The sequence below is a fragment of the Dromiciops gliroides genome, chromosome 3, assembly GCF_019393635.1.
Source record: "Dromiciops gliroides isolate mDroGli1 chromosome 3, mDroGli1.pri, whole genome shotgun sequence".
In the NCBI taxonomy this organism is placed as follows: Eukaryota; Metazoa; Chordata; class Mammalia; order Microbiotheria; family Microbiotheriidae; genus Dromiciops; species Dromiciops gliroides.
The window spans coordinates 173,603,813-173,625,218 of record NC_057863.1 but is presented as its reverse complement, the minus strand read 5'-3'; positions in this window follow the sequence as shown (position 1 = coordinate 173,625,218).

Genomic DNA, 21,406 nt, shown 5'->3' with positions numbered 1-21,406 from the left:
ATGAGCAGGAGGAGTTCAGAGAAACCTGGAGGGTCTTACGTGAGCTGATGATGAGTGAGATGAGCAGAACCAGAAGAACATTGTACACAGTAGCATCAACATTGAGTGTTGACCTACTGTGATGGACTATATTCTTCTCACCAATGCAATGGTACAGAAGAGTTCCAGGGAACTCATGATAGAAGAGGATCTCCAAATCCAAGAAAAAAAAATATAGATGCTGATTGAACCATATTATTTCTTTTGTTTTGGGTGCTGTTGGTTTTTTTTTTCTATTTTGAGGTTTTGCATCACTGCTCTGATTCTTTCTCTTGTAACAGGATTAATGCAGAAATAGGATTAATGTTATTATGTGTATATATATGTGTGTGTATATATCTATATCTATATCTATATGTATAGAGATATAGAGATATAACCTATATCAGATTACCTGCTGTCTAGGGGAGGGGGGAGGGAGGGGAGGGAGGGAGAAAAATCTGAAATTGTAAAGCTTGTATAAACAAAAGTTGAGAACTATCTTTACATGTAACGGAAAAAATAAAATACCTTATACATAAAAAAAGAGGGTGCTGAACTAAATGGCCCCAAAGTCCCTTCCAGTTTCACATTTATGATCTTAATCCCCATCTGGAAATTTTGGGGTTTTTTTGGCCAGGTCATGTTTTTCTCCCTTATTTTTTCTTCTTCTCCTACAAAAAATAAACTGAGATAGTTATCATGCTTAAAGTTTGCAAAGTACCTTACATTCTTTACTTTGATTTTTAAAATGTAATTAATTTTTTCAATTAAGCATTTATTTTTTTTCTCCCTCCCACCTCATTTTCTTCCCCTATCCCTACCATGAAAAAGAAAAAACCGTTGACAAATATGCATAATCAACAAAAATTAATTTCCATATAGCCTATTCCAAAAATTTGTCACTCTACATATTGATCCAACACATCTCTGATAGGAGAGGTGAATTTTCATTGGTCCTTTGGAATCGTGGTTGATCACTGTAATGATCAGAGTTTTTAAGTCTTTCAAAATTGCTCATTTTTGTAATGTTGATGTTATGGTATACATTGTTCTGCTGGTTCTGCTCACTTCCTTCTGCCAGGATTTTACCTCATTTGATTTTTTTTGTTTTTGAGGCAATTGGGGTTAAGTGACTTGCCCGGGGTTACATAGCTTGTAAGTGTCAAGTGTCTGAGGCTGGATTTGAACTCAGGTCCTCCTGAATCCAGGGCTGGTGCTTTATTCACTTCTCCAACCTAGCTGCCCCTCCTCATTTGATTTTTACAACAACCCTCTGAGGTAAGTCTTTTTTTTTTTTTTTTTTGGCAGGGCAGTAGGGGTTAAGTGACTTGCCCAGGGTCACACAGCTAGTAAGTGTCAAGTGTCTGAGGCCGGATTTGAACTCAGGTACTCCTGAATCCAGGGCCGGTGCTTTTATCCACTGTGCCACCTAGCCACCCCTTGAGGTAAGTCTTAAAGATATTATTATCCCCAGTTTAGAGATGAGGGAATTGAGGCTCACAGAAGTTAAGTGACATGTCTATAATCATTAGAAGTAGCATCTTCCCTAACTTTGAGTATTTTATCCACTCAACCATGCTACAAATGCCTTAGGCATGTGAACTATATTAACATCAACATTTCCCATCTTGGCAGCATCATTTGTAGATGTGAAACCAAGGAAAGTCCCAAAAGTCACTTAACTTATGCAGACACTAGGACTTTTGTTACATTTTTTTCTTTTATTTTACCCTTTCCCTCAATGTTTCTGGTGCTTTATCTTGAAATATTGTGATATGTTTATCTTTGCAATGTAAGAGTTCTCTGTTCCTCTTAGTATTTCATCAATGAATGAATTTTTAAAACCCATTTAATAAGGACTTATCTATTTCCCTCCATTGTGCTAGGCACTGGGAATAGAAATACAAAAGTTAGATAATCCCTTTCCCTAAGGACCTTACATTCTTTTTTTTTTTTTTAGGGCAATGAGGGTTAAAGTGATTTGCCCAGGGTCACACAGCTAGTGTGTCAAGTGTCTGAGGATGGATTTGAAGTCAGGTACTCCTGAATCCAGGGCCAGTGCTTATCCACTGTGTCATCTAGCTGCCCCCAGGGCCTTACATTCTAATGGGGGAGACAACACATATAAATGAGAGATAGTTAATATAATGGGAAATTTAAAATGTTTACTTCCTTTTATTCTTTCTGCAACTTTTGGTTAACTGAAAATCTACATTCTATTAATATTTACATCACTTGACCAAAACCTATCTCATGGGATGTAAAAATTTACCTAAAGCTTTAAACATTCCTTGAATAAGAAACCAGAAGAATCTCAACTGTCCCTGACTCCTTTATGAGTCTTCCCTCTCAATTAGCTTATTTGTGAACGCTCTAAATGTAATTTAATCTGTAACCTGACTTACCTATAAAGTTTGTTTAGCAAAGTTTGTTTCTTTATGGGATGGATGAGATTTTGATGGTTTAAAAATTTTCAACTTTATCAAAGGAATGCCCATCAGTTGGGGAATGGCTAAACAAGTTATGTGATTGTGATGGAATATTATTGTGCTATAAGAAATGACAAGCAGGATGATTTCAGAAAGGCCCGGAAAGACTTGTATGAACTGATGTATACTGAAATAAGCAGAAGCAGGAGAACGTTGTGCACAGTGACAGCAATATTGTTTGATGAAGAATTGTAAATGACTTAACTATTCTCAGCAGTACAATGATCCAAGACAATCCCAAAAGACTAATGATGAAGCTCAGCCACGCTGTGGCCTGTGGCTCTTCAAGGCACTGATCCATGGTCGTCAGTGACTGGTGGAGGCCTACTACTACTACTAATGATGAAGCATACTATCTCCCTCCAAAAAAGAACTGATATTGATTGAACACAGACTGAAGCATGCTATTTTTGACTTTCTTTCATTTTTTCTTTTATTCAAGTTTTCTTGTACAAAATTACTAATATGGCAATGTTTTACATAATTGTACATGTATAACCTATATCTGATTGCTTACTGCCTCAGGGAAGGGGCAGGGGAGGGAGGGAAGGAGGGATAAAATTGGGAACTCAAAACTTTAAATGAAATGAAGTTTTGATGCTATTATAAATCTGCCTTTTCTTTAACTTTTGTGGCTAAAAAGAAATAGACAAGATTACAATATGTAAAAGAATTATTTCTCTGTTACTCTGATGTAATTTTGACAAGAAAGCTCTTTAGAATCCTAACCTAATGATCATTCAGCTTTTCTCTGAGATCTGAACCTATGCTTGAACATAATCATAAAATCTATGTTTTTACCTCCACAATTTATGTGTATATGTAAACATATATCTGCAGCAGTTACTTTTTTGTTTTTGGTTTTTTTTTAGTGAGGCAATTGGGGTCACACAGGGTCACACAGCTAGTGAGTGTTAAGTGTCTGAGGCCGGATTTGAACTCAGGTACTCCTGACTCCAGGGCCGGTGCTCTATCCACTGCGACATCTAGCTGCCCCTGCAGTAGTTACTTTTGACATGAACTCAGAGAGGTTATATTTTTTCCATAACATTGTTGTTGTTGTGAGTCATTTCAGTCATGTCTGATTCTTCATGACCCTATTTGGAGTTTTCTTGCCAGAGATACTGGAGTGGTTGGCCATTTCCTTCTCCAGCTCATTTTACAGATGAGGAATTGAAGCAAACAGTGTTAAATGACTTGCCCAGGGTCACAGAGCTAGTAAGTTTCTGAGGCCAGATTTTAACTTCCTGACTCCAGGCATAGCATTCTATCCCATAGAGAAGGGAATTTTGGTCTTGTGAGAACAACAGGAATGAAGAATGGAGGTACAGGGTAGTCACATCCTTTCTGGAAGTACTGAAAGTATTAATTTAATGATCCTCCCTAGAATAAGAGCTAGAAAGCATTGGAGGATGGGAGGCAGGGCAGGGGTAGGGTGTGAGAACACACATGGCAGGTGTCTTAGGTTGGCACAGGAAGCATATCTGTTTGCACTCACTCACTCACTCAGTTCACTCACCTATCAGAACAGTTCCATCTCAGGCAGAATTCCAAAGCTAAATGGACTAATTTCCCCAGGCATGATCTCTGGAGCTCCAATAATGAGGTACTTTTTCAGGTTGGAGTAGTGGGGTTACAGCAGGGCAGATGGCAAGATATTCAGAGTGGAGAGTTAATCTGAGCTTTGTGTCTGGGAACTTTGCTTTAACAATCCTGTGGCTGTGTACTTGGCTCTGATAATAAAAATTTCCACTTGTATATGTTTATTATCTTTGGTACTTTGAGTCACAAGATTTATGCTAACTCACTTGATACAAATCTTCCTATATCTATATTGGTTCCTTTTATTTGGTCTTTCAATCCCTCCACACACTGGCAATTTTTCTTTTGTTTATTATCATAGTCTTCCAGTGTTTAGGGTTAATCTTCTCTCTTTTCAAGCCGCTCAACTTCCTATTTTAAAGATAGTCCCAACTCTTAAACTCCATTCCCCGAAGCAGATATAGTCCTGAGCTTTGATATTATCTCTCCCAGTTGTTCAGTGATTAGATTGGAGAAATATTGAAGTTTTGGGGGCAAAAAGAGTAACTTAACTAACCATCATTCTCCCATTACTCAACATCTTTTCAGTATTTCTACACTTACTTGAAGAACTCGCTTAGGAGAATTTGATTGTGTGCGATAAGTGGTAAAAATAGAAGGGTTTTAAAATTCCCTGCTGAAGCTTTCTCTTTCTTGGAGTCAGTCTCTCTTTCTCTCTCTCTCTCTCTCTCTCTCTCTCTCTCTCTCTCTCTCTCTCTCTCCCTTCCTTCCTTCCTTTTTTCTTTCCCTTTTTCTCTTTCTCTTTTTCCCTTCCTTCCTTTCAGGAGTGAGATGCCCATTCAGAATCCTCCTGTTTTCTACTTTAGTATTCTCAGAGGTATTTTTTTTTCTTCCTGGCTTAAGAACTCTGTTTTTCAAATATCCACAAAGATCAATGCCATCATTTTTCTCCCTTTTAAGTTGGCTTTGAATACCCTTAGCACTTGAGTATAGCTATATGCCTATGCAGTTGGTCCATCACATTTTATGATTTATTTCCTTGTATGCTGCTTTAGAATTGTTTTGTATATGTCTAATTTGTATGTGTCTGTTATTTCTCCACACAGTCCCTAAGCAACTTTCTTTCCTTTAAATTCCCAACTAGGAAGTAGGCACTGGCCCTGGAGTCAGGAACACTTGAGTTCATATGTTACCTCAAATCCTTATTAGCTGTTTGACCCTGAGCAAGTCACTTAACCACTGTCTGCCTCAGTTTCCTCAAATGCAAAATGGCAATATTAATAGCATCTACCTTACAGAGTTGTTGTGAGGATCAAGTGAGATAAATGTTTAGCACAGTGCCTGGCACATGGTAGGCTTAATGAATGCTTATTCTCTCCCACCCACCCCCAACCTTATACTATCTAGTATATGTATATATGTATGTATACATGTATATATATGTATATATACACATATAATACATATACATACACATATACATCTTGATATGTGTTTATTGGTCGATTGAACAAATGAGTGTTTTTTAGATATCTTTTTTATTAACATGCCAAGATTGGTCACATTTTACTACTGATTTTCCTAGTTTATATTTTGATTACTTACTACTAAATCTTAAGTCTTTTTCGGGGGGGGGGAGAGCAATGAGAGTTAAGTGACTTGCCCAGGGTCACACAGCTAGTAAATGTCAAGTGTCTGAGGCCAGATTTGAACTCAGGTCCTCCTGAATCCAGGGCCAGTATTTTATCCACTGCGCCATCTAGCTGCCCCCCTAAATCTTAAGTCTTAACCTTCAGGGCCATGGATTAATCATAGTGATGCCTCTTACTGGCCACACTGAAGACATCAAGCTTAAAGAATTCTTTGGGGGGTGGCTAGGTGGCACAGTGGATAAAGCACCAGCCCTGGATTCAGGAGTACCTGAGTTCAAATCCAGCCTCAGACACTTGACACTTACTAGCTGTGTGACCTTGGGAAAGTCACTTAACCCCCATTGCCCTGCAAAAAAAGAAGAAGAAGAAGAATTCTTTGGGGGAGAAAGATGATGAACTCCTTGTTTTCAAGAAAAAACAGTGACATGGAAGTTTAAAATAGAGCCCAATTTCCCTAAGAAACTCCCTAGAAAAAAATGAAAAAAGACTGCCAGATGAAATAATGATTGATAAAACCAAAGGGAAAGACCAGCAAACTCTTCCACCCAGTATAGAACTGTAAAAGAAGGTAGCAAGAAGACTGTGAGCACTCTGGTTGGGGGTGTGCCAGGAGGACCTGAAACCAGTAGCATTTCAGCTCTGGCCTCTTGGATCATTTTAGGGAAAAAATCCAATACTTCTATCACATCAGTGTTCAAGAGGATGGGGGAGAGGCCCCATGAAGAGTACATACACTTTGGGGCTCTCTACAAGGCTAGAGACCAACTCAAGTTCCCATTCCTTGTCAGAGCTGCAGCAAGGGGCAAAAGCAAATCCTGGCACATAAGGAAAAAGAGGCAGAAATGGTGCCAAAGCCCCTAAGGGGGAAAAGGCAGAAAGAAGACAGAGACTGAGTCACAGAGTGGGACTTGGTCTGAAATCTGAGCCTACCTCACAATTCCAGGCCAGGGCTGTGAAAGAAGGCAAAGAGAGAGAACCAGACCCAGGTTCCCCACCAGAAATGTGGCAATACAGCAACAGCCATATCCAGACTGCAAAGGGAAGGCCTTAGCCAGGGCCTCCCTACCCCATCCAGAAATTCAGGACAGGGGTAGAGGCTGACTGTGGTACAAAAATCCTATTCTATTTCTCAGGATTGAAATAGGAGTAAACAGGGGGAAAAAACACCAAGAAATAAGCAGAAGAAAAGAGTCCTTCCAAAATAACTACAAATGGAGTTCCTACAAGAAGTCTAAGGCCACATTTTGGGGGGGGAAAAAAAAGAAGAAATAATGCAAAAGATAGAATGAGTTTGGAATTTTTGAGGAAAAATGGAAAGAGAATAAATAGCTTAGAAATAAAAAAAACATGGGGGCAGCTAGGTGGCACAGTGGATAAAGCACTGGCCCTGAATTCAGGAGGACCTGAGTTCAAATCCAGCCTCAGACACTTGACACTTACTAGCTGTGTGACCTTGGACAAGTCACTTAACCCTCATTGCCCCTCAAAAAAAAAAAAGAAAAAAGAAAGAAAGAAATCAGAAAACATGCCCCAAGTATTGGACTCCTTGAAAATTAGAATGGAACGCACAGAATTCAATGATTTAATGAGAAAACAAGAAATATTAGAACAAAGTAAAAAAAATCCTGAAAATTTCAGAGAATATCTATTATGGAAAGAACTTACCTGCAAACTAAGTCAAAACAAGATAATTTAGGCTAATTCATTAGACTCCCTGAAAACCATGATACCACCAAAAAAAACCCCCCAAAACAACAACAACAACAACAACAAAAACCCTCAGTTACCATATTTTGAGATGCCCACATCTATTAGAACCAGAGGACTAAAAAAATTAATAAAGTAAAATAACAAGAACCAGAAAGCAAAGTGAAAATAGAATTCACTAGATTACATACAAATGAAAAGTTTTTGCACAAGGTCAATGTAGTTCAAATTAATAAGGGAAATATTAACTGGGAAAAATCTTTATAGCAAATTTCTGATAAAAGTCTTATATTCAAGTTATACAGGGAATTAATGGAAATATGTAAGAACAAGAGCCATTCCCCAATAAATATATGGATAAAGGATAATGAACAGTCAAGTTTTCAAAGATGAAAAGCAAACTATCAACAACCACATGGAAAAATGCTCCAGATCACTAGTAATAAGAGAGATATAACTTAACCATTCTGAGCTTCAGACTGACAAAGGTAACAAATAAGGCAAATGGCAGTGTTGGAGAGTCTGTGGGAGAAAAGGCACACAAATGCACTATTTTTTGTTTTGTTTTTGTTTTTCAGGGCAATGAGGGTTAAGTGACTTGCCCAGGGTCACACAGCTAGTAAGTGTCAAGTGTCTGAGGCCAGATTTGAACTCAGGTCCTCCTGAATCCAGGGCTGGTGCTTTATCCACTGAGCCACCTAGCTGCCCCCAACAAATGCACTATTGGTAGAGAAAAGCAAAGTGGTCCAAACATTCTGAGTTCAAATCTGGCCTCAGATGCTTGCTGGCTATGTGATCCTGGACAAGCCACCTACCCTTGGTTTGCCTCGGTTTCCTCAACTATAAAATGGGAATAATAATAGCACCTACCTTTCAGGGTTGTTCTGAAGATCAAATAGGATAATATTTGTAAAAAAGCACTTAGCAGAGTGCTTGGCACATATAAGAGTTATATAAATGCTTATTCCTTCCCCTCCCCTTCATATCCTCCCCCACCTCCCTTTTTGTATCAAAAAACTAGAAAGAAAGTGAATGGGTATCTATCAGTTGGGGAATGGCTAAACACATTATGGTAGATGAATATAGTGTAATATTATTGCTCTGTAAGGAATGACAAAAGGAATGGATTAAGAGGATTTATATGAATTGATGTAGAATTAAACAAGCAGAACCAGAACAACTTACACAATGCCAAAACCTTACAAAGGAAAACAACTGTGAAAAGCTTAAGAACTCTTATCAAAGCAACAACCAAACATAACTCCAGGACATTTAGGATGGATCATGTTTCTTGCCTCTTGGCGGAGAGTTTTGTAATTAGAGATGTAGAATGAGAGTTATGTTTTCTGACACAGTCAATAGGTGGGTTTATTTTGCTTGACTACATTTATTTGTTACAATGGAGGGCCTTTATTTCTTTATCTAATTTAGGTGGGAGAGATTGGGAAGGGCACTAATAGTTAAACCAAAAAAAAAAACAAGGAAGGAAGGAATATCAATGAAACATTTACAAAAATAAATGGAAGAAAGTAGAATGGAGTTCACAGACAAGCTAGGCAGTTTTGGAACTACCAGGTTAAATTTGAAATATGAAAACCTAAACTGTACATAGTGGAGAGTCACAGTTTCATAGTCCTCATTTTCTGTTCTTTGTATAGGGAAATATTAACTTTTTATGTTCATCAAGCACATAACACACACACAGAAAGAGAGAGAGGGTGGGGGGGAGAGAGAAAGATGAAAAATCCAAAAGACAGAATCCATCTCCTGAAAGTAACCCCAAATTGAAAACACTCATGAATGTCATAGCCAAAATCCAGAGCTTCCAGTTTGAAGAAAAACTACAAGCATACAAAAAAGAAAGAGTTCAAGTACCAAGGGACCACTCTAAAAATCATATAAAAAAAGAAGATAATGAAGAAAAGAGCAGAAGGACTAGCATTGATACTGTTGTATTAAATTTAATACATACTTTTAAAAACTCTTCATGGTAGAAGTTGTTTCATTTACAATTCTCTTTTTCCAATCTTTCTATATGTTTATATCTATTAATGACTGTCAAGTATGTAATACAAAAGAAATAAAAAAAAATTTATCCTAGACTTTGTAAGGTTTGGATGGTGTACTTCAAAAAAAGAAAGAAAAAGCAACAGTTAAAAGCAAGTACATAGGGGGCAGCTAGGTGGCGCAGTGGATAGAACACTGGCCCTGGAGTCAGGAGGACCTGAGTTCAAATCCGACTCAGACACTTAACACTTACTAGCTGTATGACCCTGAGCTAGTCACTTAACCCCAATTGCCTTGCCAAAAAAAAAAAAAAAAAGCAAGTACATAGCTGGAAATCTTTATTAGTCAAATATACCCTCTCTTGTAAATATTACTACTGTTTCTGATCATAACCCAGTCCTTGCCTTGCTGACTTTTCTCAGCTCCTTTGTTTTCCATACTTTCTCAACTATACAACTGTCTGCTCTTTTTGCCACATAGAATTGGCATTCACCTTCAGTCTCTTCTGACTTTGGTTCATCGACACTTTGATTGCTTGTTCTAATGAATAGTCTCAGCTTTCATATCTGTCTAGAACCTTGACTTTCCCTTGTCTTAACCTTAGTTCCAATCTCTGGCTCTTGACCTTCCCTTTCCCCTTCACTCCTTGCCTGTTCAAATATTTGTCCCACTTTAATTTGTCAGCCACAACACTTGCGTTCCTGCTTATCATATATACTCTTGCTGTGGAAGAAAAATTCTATACTCTGCATTTTAGTCAAATCAGGAACAATCATTATTGCACAAGCAATTCTTGCATGCATGAGGACTTTCAGGGTAGCTCTTAGAATCCCTAGTTTTCTGGAAAGATCACCCCCCCCCATTTTGTATCTGTAATATAGATCTATGTGTATGACATCCCCAGTACCTAAAACATTTTTGTTGTTATTCAGTTGTATCCTATTCTGGATAACCCCATTTGGGTTTTCTTGGCAAAGATACTGGGGTGGTTTGCCATTTTCTTCTCCAGCTCATTTTATAGATGGGAAAACTGAGGCAAGCAGAGTTAAATGGTTTGTCTAGGTCACACAGCTAGTAAGTGTCAGAGGCCAGATTTGAACTCAGGAAGAGGAATCTTCCTGACTCCAGTACTAGCACTCTACCCATTGTATTGCCTAACTTAGCACATAGCAGATACTTTAAAAATGCTGATTGATTATGGCTTTCTTGCTTTAAGATCTTTGTTGGTCTGGCCTTTCTAGCCGCTAATCCTAGTGAGAATACTTTTAGATTTACCAAAAGTAAACCTAACTGAATCCAGTTCTTTTTTTTTTTTTTTGAGTTGCAGTATATTGTATTGTTTTGTTTTGTTTCCATGTAAATATTTTATTATTTTCCAGTTACATTTAGAGATAATTTTCAACATTTGTTTTTATAAGATTTCTAAGTTTCAAATTTTTCTCCAACTCTCCCCTCCCTTTCCCTTCCCCAAGACAGCAAGTACTCTGAAAGAGGTTATATATGTACAATCACATTCAACATATTTCTGCATTAGTCATGTAATGAGAGAAGAATCAGAGCAAAAAGGAAAAACCTCAAAAACCTCAAAAAAGAAAAACAACAACAATAGAAATAGATTCAATGGTTCTTTTTTTTTTCTGGATTTGGAGAGCACTTTCCATCATGAGTCCTTTGAAACTATCTTAGACCATTGTATTGCTAAGAATCAAGTCTATCACAGTTGATAAACACATAATGTTGTTGATACTATGTACCATGTTCTCTGGTTCTGCTCATCTCACTCATCATCAATTCATTCAAGTCCTTCCAGGTTTCTCTGAAATCCACCTGCTCATCATTTCTTTCTTTCTTTTTTTTTTTTTGGTGAGGCAATTGGGGTTAAGTGACTTGCCCAGGGTCACACAGCTAGTAAGTGTTAAGTGTCTGAGGCTGGATTTGAACTCAGGTCCTCCTGACTCCAGGGCCGGTGCTCTATCCACTGTGCCACCTAGCTGCCGCTGCTCATCATTTCTTACAGCACAATAGTATAGTTGTGGTATATGACTGTAATGGAATCCAGTTCATTTAAAGCAGTAGTAAGTAAGCTTTAGGGTATAGTGGAAATGCTGGATTTGGAGTGTTGGAGGGCCTGGCTTCAAATCCCACCTCTCTTGTTTTAAAATGGAGGGGGTTGGAACTTGGTCTTTCCAGCTCTGACTCTATGATATGGTAAATAATTACATTGCACAGAGCCCTTATCAGGCCTTAGAAAAAGTCATTCTGAAGGATGTGGTTAAATTAGCTCTAGTTACAAGTTCCTGTTCCTCTTCCTGAGGGCATTACAGTAGTCAAGAACTTCCCCATGATTCCTTAACACATATTTTCTAGATTCTGATGACTGGTTATCTCTCATTAGGCTCCCAGTTCCCATTTTGTAGAAATGGAATAGTTAGTAGTGTTTTATTTTGATGAGGAAGAAAGAGCCAAGAGGGGCCTTATTTCTACTGGGGACATTCTGGATAGAATATTGACCCCAAACAAAGGTTTTGTGGGCACACATTAGTCTGTTAAAATAGAATCAATTATTCTTTCTCTTTCTCTTTTTTTTTCCTATGCTATAAATCCTCTGTTACCCAATTGCTCTTCCTGCCTGCTACTCTCCCTGCATCTCATCCCCAACCTGGCAAATACCACAACTGTAAATCTTTCTCTCTCTCTCTCCTTCTGGGTGCTTACTAATGGCCCTTCTTCATTGCATTTGTGCAGTGGAACAGATTAACAATGCAATGGTTTTTAATGGCTACCTTAAAAGACAAATGCAAATAAAAAGGTAAACAAACACTGAAAAAAAGAACTGAGAGAAGTTTCAGGAAATAAACACCCTCCAAGAAGGGAGAAAGAGAAAGAGGAGATAGGAAAATGGTGAAATCACTTTCTTGGGTTTGTAGTCTCAGGGATTTTTGAAGACCATCCACCCTGAAGGTCCTCATGTGTGATCTACCTACTCAGCCTCTGTTCTGGAAGTCCATTGTTGAGAATACCCTCTTAAGGGTCAGCTAGATGTGCTTACAATCTAGTTAACTGGAAATAGGCTAATCAACAGTCGATCACTCTCACTTAATTCAATTGGTTTAAAGATGAGGAAACTGAGGCTCAGAAAAGTTATCTGACTTATCTGTGGTCAGTTAATTAACGGCAAAGCTAAAATCCACACTTTCTAACTTCTAGTTAAACACTCTTTCCCCTATACTATGCTAATTCCCTTTGACAACTTCCAAAGCTGTCATAAGAATCATAGTTACAGAGCTGTAAGAGACCTCAAAAACCATCTGGAGAGACTGTTTCTCCTCTTTTTTTTTTTTTTTTCCTCCAGGTGGACCTTTGAGTATCTGCTAAATCCCCATATCTACCACATTCCATTATCTTGACACACCTAAAAGACAAAGAAGCAATCCTTGAGGCTTGATTAATTCTGGGTGAAATGGTTCGAGCCATTGAAACTGCTTCCTGGTTGCTTACAACCTTGCCACCTAGGATAGAATAGTTTCTCTAAAAGACAGGGCATCTGTCCCTAAGAGTTGATTGATCCAAGGGTCAAGACTTGAGCCACTGATGCAGCTTCCCAGTCACCTAGGGTATAAAAAGCTAGCCCATGAAGAGTCAGTGACCCTCAGATATGGCAGAGGCTCCTTTGCCATGCAAATCATGATGTCCAAGACATCTCGATGACCAGATGCTTTTTCCATATGAAGATAAAAGGAGTACCATCTCCCTGAACCAGTGACATATCTGTGAGGAATATCCTTTCTATGCTGTAACTAAGTCAATAAACTCTTGGTAACCGGTCTGTATGTTTTATTTTGTTCCAATCCTGAACCTGAAGCCTCAGACCAACATACTTACTAGGGAAAAGAGCATGTGTTCATACATACACATATCCATATATAGATATATACAAATGCTATCTATCTATCTATCTATCTATCTATCTATCTATCTATCTATCTATCTATCTATCCATCAATACCAGGGTAAGGTATTTAGAAGTGTGAATAAAATAAATGCTTTACAGATATCATCCCTTCATATTCAGTTCAGACCTGTGTCCTCTGTGTATTCCTTACTGAGAAAGTTTTTATGAGTTGGAAGAATTATCTTCTCATGTAAGAATGTAAGCAGTTTAACCTTTTAATGTCCCTCATGATTTCTTTCTTCATGTTTACCTTTTTATGCTTCTCCAGGGTCTTGTTTTTGAAAGTCAAATTTTCTATTCAGTTCAGGTCTTTTTATCACAAATGCCTGAAAGTCCTCTTTTTTATTGAAGTCCCATTTTTTCCTCTGAAAGATTATAATCACTTTTGCTGGGTACATGATTCTTGGCTGTAGTCCCAGTTCCTTTAGTGGAATATCATATTCCATGCCCTCCAGTCCTTTAATGTAGATGCTGCTAGATCTTGTTTTATCCTTACTGGAGCTCCACAGTATTTGCATTCCTTTTTTCTAGTTGCTTGCAATATTTTCTCCTCGACCTGGGAGCTCTGGAATTTGGCTATAATATTCCTGGAAGTTTTCCTTTTGGGATTTCTTTCAGGAGGTGATCAGTGGATTCTTTCAATTTCTATTTTACCTTCTGGTAAAATCTTTGAAGATGTTACCTAAACTCTTATTTTGGTCATGATTTTCAGGTAGTCCAATGATTTTCAAATTATCTCTTCTATTCATGTTTGTTTGTTTTTGTTTCTGTGGGACAATGAGGGTTAAGTGAATCTCCCAGAGTCACACAGCTAGTAAGTGTCAAGTGTCTGAGGCCAAATTTGAACTCGGGTCCTCCTGAATCCAGGGCCAGTGTTTTATCCACTGCACCACCTAGCTGCCCCCACTCAATCCTAATTCTTAGGCAATAATTTTCTTCAGACAGATTTTTTTTTAATAAAGTATTTTATTTTTCTTCCCATTACATGTAAAGATAGTTCTCAACTTTTGTTTATACAAGCTTTCCAATTTCAGATTTTTCTCCCTCCCTACCTCCCCTCCTGCCCTCCTCCCCTAGACAGCAGGTAATCTGATATAGGTTTTATATATATATATATATATATATATATATATATATAATAACATTAAACATATTTCTGCATTAGTCATGTTATAAGAGAAAAATCAGAGCAATGACGAAAAACCTCAAAATAGAAAAACAACAGCACCCAAAACAAAAGAAATAGTATGGTTCATTCAGCATCTATACTCCACAGTTCTTTTTTTTTTTCCTGGATTTGGAGATCTTCTTCTATCATGAGTTCCCTGGAACTCTTCTGTACCATTGCATTGGTGAGAAGAATCTAGTCCATCACAGTAGATCAACACACAGTGTTGATGATACTGTGTACAGTGTTCTTTTGGTTCTGTTCATCTCACTCATCATCAGCCCATGCAAGACCCTCCAGGTTTCTCTGAACTCCTCCTGCTCATCATTTCTTACAGCACAATAGTATTCCATTGCATTCACATACCACAACTTGTCCAGCAATTCCCCAATTGATGAGTATCCTCTCAACTTCCAATTCCTTGCCACCACATACAGAGCAGCTATAAATATTTTTGTACATGTGGGTCCCTCTCCCCTTTCCATGATCTCTTTGGGGAAAAGATCCAAAAGTGGTATTGCTGGGTCAAAGGGTATGCACAGCTTTATAGCCCTTTGGGCATAATTCCAAATTGCTCTCCAAAATGGTTGGATCAATTCACAGGTCCACCAACAATGCATTAGTGTTCCAATTTTTCCACAACTTCTCCAACATTTATTATTTTCCTTTTTTGTAATTTTAGCCAATCTGATAGGTGTCAGGTCAGACAGATTTTTAATCTCCTTTTCTATTTAGCTTTTCAAACTGTTGACTTTTTTCTCATGACTCTCCTGCATTGCTCTCATTTCTCTTTTCATTCTTTCCTCCACCTCTCTAAATCTTCCTTCTACCTCTCCTACTTTCTTTTCAAAGTCCCTTTTGAGTGCTTCCATGGCCTGAGACCAATTCATATTTTTCTTGGAAGCTTTGGATGTAGGGGCCCTGAGGCTGTTATCCTCTTCTGAGGGTGTACCTTGATCTTCCTTGTCACTGAAGAAACTTTCTATAATTCTCAACTTTCTTTGCTTGCTCATCTTGCCATCTTTTACTTGACTTTTAACTCCCCACTGGAGCTACACTGTCCCAAGCTTCAGAGGGTCCCAGGTGTTTTGGTTTGAGGGAGGGCAGGTTTTTCTCTCACCTGGCCTGTTCTCTGGTCCAAAGATAACCTCAAGCCAACTTACTAATTAACCAACCAGCAAAGCTTTCTGTGCTGTGGTTCTTAGCTTCAACAAGCCTGTGCCCCTCCCTCTCCCACATTCTTTTTAATCATAATATAGCAAACTTCCTCTTCACCTAAGCAAGGGAAAGACAGGAAAATACAAACACGACTGTATTTGTAAGGTGTATGTGTTGCCCAGACTGGTTATATGTGTCCCCATGGATTTGTCTAGGTTTGACTCATGGGGAGGCATGAAGAGAAATCTTTGGAGTCTTCTTAGCCCCTCTCTAAGTAAGGCTTTGATTACTGTCTGGAGGGGAGAAAGAGATTCAAGCCATGAGACTGTCCTACTCTGTTTTTGTCAGAAAGCCAGGATTTCTCCTTTCCTAAGATTTCTGCCTCTCACCCAGCATGGAGACTTCTTCATCCATGAGAAAAGTTTTATACAAATTCCCTGGGTTACATATTTGATTCAGTTCCCCAAACATTTAATAAAGTCTATGGTAAGTAAGCATTATTTTGTAGGCACTGGGGGGAATAGTAAATGTAGATAAGGGTACTCTCATATGACACCTTGATAATACAGAGGAACTAGCCTGTTTATCACAGGGATAAAAAGGAGATTTTCCTGAGAAGAAAAGAAGTCAGAATATAGGTCAGAAAGAGAAGAAATGGGGGGCAGCTAGGTGGCACAGTGGATAAAGCATCAGCCCTGGATGCAGGAGGACCTGAATTCAAATCTGGCCTCAGACACTTGACACTTACTAGCTGTGTGACCCTGGGCAAGTCACTTAACCCTCATTGCCCTGCCAAAAAAAAAAAAAGAGGAGAAACAGTCTCTCCAGATGGTTTTTGAGGTCTCTTACAGCTCTGTAACTATGATTCTTATGACAGCTTTGGAAGTTGTCAAAGGGAATTAGCATAGTATGGGGGAAAGAGTGTTTGACTAGAAGTTAGAAAGTGTGTATTTTAGCTTTGCCATTAATTAACTGACCACAGATAAGTCAGATAACTTTTCTGAGCCTCAGTTTCCTCATCTTTAAAGCCATGAGGTTATGATAAATATCCAAGGTTCCTTCCCATTCTTTTTTTCTTTTTTTAATCCCCCCCATTACATGTAAAAACAATTTTTAAGTGTAGACCTGATTGGGTCTGGTCTTAGTTTCAGAAACTCACTAGAAGAAGACTTTTCAAGATTGTGTTTGTGAGATCACCAGAACTTAGACCTCTTGGTAGAAAGGAGATGTGTATGGGCAATACTGTGAAGGAAAAAATCATAGGTCTTGCCCATGGATTTGTTTATATGAAATGAAGGATAGGGATGAGTCAAAGACTATTCTGGAGTTTATTGCTTGAGGAGCTGGTGATCTATAATGAAGTCATGGAGGGATGTTGACTCGATCCATTCTTTCCTTCCTTAGATTATAATATCACTTCATCCTTTTTGGCTTGTCTAAAACAAGTTCTTTCATCACAAATCTATCCTTGGGTGGTTTTTAAAAAATTATATTCTGTTTCTATTCTTGGAAATATAAATATTCTATAAATTACTTTTAAGAGCAGAGATAACCTCTGCCTTTTTGAGCAGAAATACGAGCAAGTCAGAGAAAAAGAGACTTAGCTAAGAACAAAAATTAAACCTAAGAAATCTTTTTTTCTGCAGATTATTGATATAAAATTGTAGCTAGAATTCATTCCAGTGGAAACATTTATTACCAAAAGCTTGAACTATGTGAATAACCTTTTAAATGTCCCTTATTCCGGTCAAGGAGTTTGATTCTTTTTTTCACTGGAGATGCTTCTATGGATTGTGCTTTTTATACAAGTTCCCTGTACACATCCGAGTTGAAGTCAGAGCTCAGAATAATCTTGGCTGTCACTTTGCAATGTCCTGTACTCACATTATTTCATTTGATCCTCAAGTCAGTTTGGTTAGGAAGATATTCAAGGAATTATTATCCCATTTTACAGATGAAGAAATTGAGGCTCAGAGATATTGGTCAAACAGCACGTAAATGTCAGCTTTATTAGCATAGCATCCAGAATTGAGGGAGGCAATTTATATTATAGTTTGTCCTTATTTGGCCACCTCTACAGTAGTTCTGGAAACCACCTTTTAAGAAGAAGACTGATAAGTTGGAGTCTAGGTGAAAGTGACCAGGATGTTCAGATAACTGGAAGCTATGGTATTCAGTTAAGTTCTCTGAGTCATTAAGTCTGCTTCAGGGTTGTGAGTTGTCTCCCTCAGTGTTCTGAGATAGCAGTTGCTTATTTGCAAATGACAGGCCACAGGAAGAATTTTGGAGTGAATACTGGACAATGTGAGCTTCAGTGTTTTGTGCTTCAATGTTTCATTTGTATAAGAAGAGAATCTTGTCAAATGAGCAAAGTTGGAGAGCTTTCCTCTGATTTAGGAGAAGGGCTCCTACTTTTCCCTAAAAGACCATACAACTACCTCAGCTGATGGCATCATATAGGACATACAAGAGTTACTATTGAAACAAGGCCAGCTGACCAGAGAAACAGTTTAGAAGAGGAATATCTGTGGACCAGTGGATTAATTAATTCAACTGAGATGCTTTGCTTGGCAAGGCCTTGGCAAGGAAGGCAAAGGAGCTTGGATTACGACCCAGGATCAACTACCCAACAAAACTGATCATTCTCTTTCAGAGGAAAAGATGGACATTCAATGAACTAGGGGACTTCCAAGGCTTCCTGAGAAAAACACCAGAAATGAACAGAAAATATGATCTCCAAATACAAGACTCTAGAGAAATATAAAGAGGTAAACAAGGGGGGGGAAAGGGTTGATCAGTGATGTCAAACTGCTTGAGTCCATTTGAGGGAGGATAATACTTTTAACTCTTGAGATCTGTATCTCTGTAAAGGTATTGTTATTAAATCAACTTTGATGTGATGATATAAAGAAACTTAAGGGGCAGAATAAAAGAAGACTAGGGGGAGGAGAGGAAGGGAGAGGTTGAATGGGGTTGTGGTACGCCAGTTTTTGAAGGACCACCCTTTCGGGGAGGAGACCGACGCCGTGCATGGGCTACGCACGCCAGTCCGGCTGCTAAGCACTCCACTTCCGGGGTGCGAGCTTAAAAGGCAAGGAGAGAACAGAAGTGGGATCTCTTTTCGGCTCTCCTTGTTTGCTGGCTGCGCTGCACACACAGATGCTGACAGAGGTTGGACTTGGCCCGGCTCGCCATAGCAGCACGTGCCTGATGCGGCTCTCCTCTCCAAAGGTGGCCTTGCGTTTTTGGTGAGTTTTATACGGAATATAGACTAAGCTTAGACTTAAAACTATTTGTTTTGTATTTCTACTTTCCTATCCCTCTAATCAACATCACCTTGTAATTTCCAAACAATAAAAGCTCTAACTAGAGACCAGAGGCTTCTTCCATTTACTAGTCTGGGAGATAAATAAGGGAAAGGTTAAAAAGGGGTGGTTAATGCTCTAGTATCCAATTTTAAATTTTGCAGGGTTAATTATATCATAGGAAGAGGCCCAAAGAGAACCCATTACAACAGAGGGAAAGAAGGGAGAGGTGGGCATTGTTGCAACCTTACTCTCATCAGCCTTGGTTCAGGGAGGGAAGAAAATACACTCCCATTTGTATAAAGAAACTTAGCTTAATCTGTAAGGAAACAAAAGGGGAAGGGGGAAAAGGGTGGTATTGATAGAAGGGAGGGCACAAGTGGGGGAAAAGGGGCAAGAAAAAGAAAGGCAACTGATAAAAGGGAGGGCAGATTGAGGGAGGCAGTGGTCAGAAACAAAACACTGGTCAAGTGGAAGAGGGGGAAAGAAGGGGAAAAAAGAGTACAAAGGGGAAAAGAAGATGGAGGGAAATAAACAATTAATAATTTTACCTGTGAATGTGAATGGGATGAACTCTCCCATAAAACGGAAGCAAATTGCAGAGTGAAAAACCAGAATCCTACAATATGCTGTTTACAAGAAACACATTTGAAGCAGAGAGATGCATACAGAGTAAAGGTAAAAGGCTGGAGCAGAATATATTGTGCTTCAGCTAAAGTAAAAAATAACAGGGGTAGCAATCCTTATCTCAGACAAAGCACAGGAAAAAGAGATCTCATTAAAAGATATAAGGAAGGAAACTACATCTTGCTAAATGTACTATAGATAATGAAGTAATATCAATATTAAACATGTATGCACCAAGTGGCATAGCATCCAAATTCTTAGAGGAGAAGTTAAATGAGTTACAAGAGGAAATAAACAGTAATACTATACTAGTGGGGGATCCGAATCTTCCCCTCTCAGAATCAGATAAATCTAGCCACAAAATAAATAAGAAAGAGGTGAATAGAATACTAGAAAAGATAGACATGATAGATGTCTGGAGAAAATTGAATGGGATAGAAAGGAATATACCTTTTTCTCAGCAGTACATGACACATTTTCAAAAATTAACCATGTATTAGGGCACAAAAACATCATAGTCAAATGTAGAAAGGCAGAAATAGTAAATGCATCCTTCTCAGATCATGATACAATAAAAATTACATGTAATAAAGAGCCATGGGAAGGTAGACTGAAAATCAATTGGAAACTAAATAATTTCATTCTAAAAAATGAGTGGGTCAAACAACAAATCATAGAAACAATAACTTTATCCAAGAGAATGACAATAATGAGACAACATACCAAAATCTATGGGATACAGCCAAAGCAGCGCTTAGGGGAAATTTTATAGATCTAACTGTGAACATGAAGAAAAAAGAGAAAGAGGATATCAATAAATTGGGCATGCAGCTTAAAAAGCTAGAAAAAGAACAAGTTAGAAATCCCCAATTAAATACTAAATTAGAAATCCTGAAAATTAAAGGAGAAATTAGTAAAATTGAAAGCGGGAAAACTATAGAATTAATCAATAAAACTAAGAGCTGGTTTTATGAAAAAAACCAATAAAATAGATAAACCACTTGTTAATTTGATTAAAAAAAGAAAGAAGAAAACCAAATTACCAGTATCAAAAATGAAAAGGGTGATCTTACCACCAATGAAGTGTAAATTAAAGCAATAATTAGGAATTATTTTGCCCAACTGTATGCCAATAAATTTAACAATCTAAATGAAATGGATAAATATTTACAAAAATACAAACTGCCCAAGTTAACTGAAGAGGAAATAAAATCCTTAAATAAGCCCATATTAGAAAAAGAAATTGAACAAGCCATTAATGAACTCCCTAAGAAAAAATCCCCAGGGCCAGATGGGTTTACAGGTGAATTCTACCAAACATTTAAAGAACAATTAATTCCAATATTATGCAAATTATTTGGAAAAATAGGTGAAGAAGTTCTACCAAATTCATTTTATGACACAAATATGGTGGTGATACCAAAACCAGGCAAAGCAAAAACAGAGAAAGAAAATTATAGACCAATTTCCCTAATGAATATTGATGCTAAAATCTTAAATATTAGCAAGGAGATTATAGCAAGTGATCACCAGGATAATACACTATGACCAGATGGGATTTATACCAGGAATGCAGGGCTGGTTCAACATTAGGAAAACTATTAACATAATCAACCACATCAATAAGAAAACTAACCAAAATCATATGATTATCTCAATAGATGCAGAGAAAGGTTTTGACAAAATACAGCACCCATTCCTAATAAAAATGGTAGAGAGCTTAGGAATAGGTGGAGCTTTCCTTAAAATAATAAGCAGCATCTACCTAAAACCATCAG